General features: G+C 39.6%; 1 protein-coding gene across 1 annotated transcript in view; it reads right to left on the minus strand.

Annotated features, from left to right (window-relative positions):
- The window catches only part of Hectd4 (HECT domain E3 ubiquitin protein ligase 4), a 198,724-nt gene that overhangs the window by 165,959 nt on the left and 31,402 nt on the right, over positions 1-1,363 (minus strand). The gene's annotated exons all lie outside the window — the stretch shown is intronic.

Below are 1,363 nucleotides of genomic sequence, written 5' to 3' on the forward strand. Positions count from 1 at the left end.
GAGCTAGTTCCAGGACAGGCTCCAAAACCACAGAGAAACCCTGTCTCGAAAAACCAAAAAACCAAAAAAAAAAAAAAAAAGGAATACCAAGAGTCAGGAATGGGGAATAAAGTTAAGTAAACTTCAGGAACTACCTTCCATTTCCATTCCCTCCTGCTAACCATCAATGTTCATGGAGCACACACTGAACTCTTAGTGTAGATCTATGCTTCACAAGCTTCCTTACACTCCAATGATCCGAGGAGAAAGACATCACTCTGGTCCATAAAGCAGTGAAGCTCAGAGCAGAGCCCATGGCAGGTGGTGAGAACTGCAGATTTACAACATAAGGACAGTATGTTGTCCCAAGCTGTGTTTGCTCTTGTGCCAACTGCTTGCCAGATAAACCTATAAACACATTCCATTTAGATGAGTGATGTGTGATAGGACAATATATATAATGCTGTGTTTGAGCCCCACCCCCAGAAATAGCTCTCATTAGTTTATCAGGCCATAGAGATGATAGGCCATGAAATAAAGCTGAAATATGGTGAATTTACACACACAGACAGAATATACATAATAAATAAATATATTTAAAAAAATTTTATATTTAGGAGACTGGAGAAATAGCTCAGTAGTTAAGAGCACTGGCAGCTCTTCTACAGCTGGGTTCAATTCCCAGCATCCACATGGCAATTCACAATTGTCTGTAATTCCTGTTCCAAGTTATCTGACACCCTCTCCTAGCCTTCACAGATACTTAGGTATACACATACTGTACAGACATACATGTAGGCAAAACACTCATACACAATAAAGTAAATAGATCTATCACTGGCAGTGGAGGCACACACCTTTAATCCCAGCAGTTGGGAGGCAGAGGCAGGAGAATGTCTGACTTCGAGACCAGCCTAGTCTACAGAGCAAGTTCCTGAACAGTCAGGGCTATTACTAAGAAAAATCCTATCTCAAAAAACAAAAACAAACAAAAAAGTAAATATATTTTTAAAATTAATAAATTTTATATTTAGTCAAATCACTATAGTACAGGGGGAAAAAATGATCAGAAAAAACTTGTTTAACTCAAGAGCTGTTATACAAAGGATCCATATTAGGAAGTCCTGTGCTTCACTGAGGTGACCCAGCATCTCTATTTGCATAAGGAAGTGTAGAAGCAGAATAAAGCACTGGCCATTTTTGTTTGTTTGGTTTGGCTTTTAGTTTTTGTTTTGAGACAGGATTTCTCTGTGTAGCCCTGGCAATCCTGGAACTCCCTCTGTAAACCAGGCTGGCCTCAAACTTGATATGGGAGTCCCTCTGTATGCTGTGATTATCATAAATGAATAAAGAAACTGCTTTGGGGGCTGGAGAGATGGCTCAG

The sequence above is a fragment of the Microtus ochrogaster genome, chromosome 2 (assembly GCF_000317375.1).
Source record: "Microtus ochrogaster isolate Prairie Vole_2 chromosome 2, MicOch1.0, whole genome shotgun sequence".
NCBI lineage: Eukaryota > Metazoa > Chordata > Mammalia > Rodentia > Cricetidae > Microtus > Microtus ochrogaster.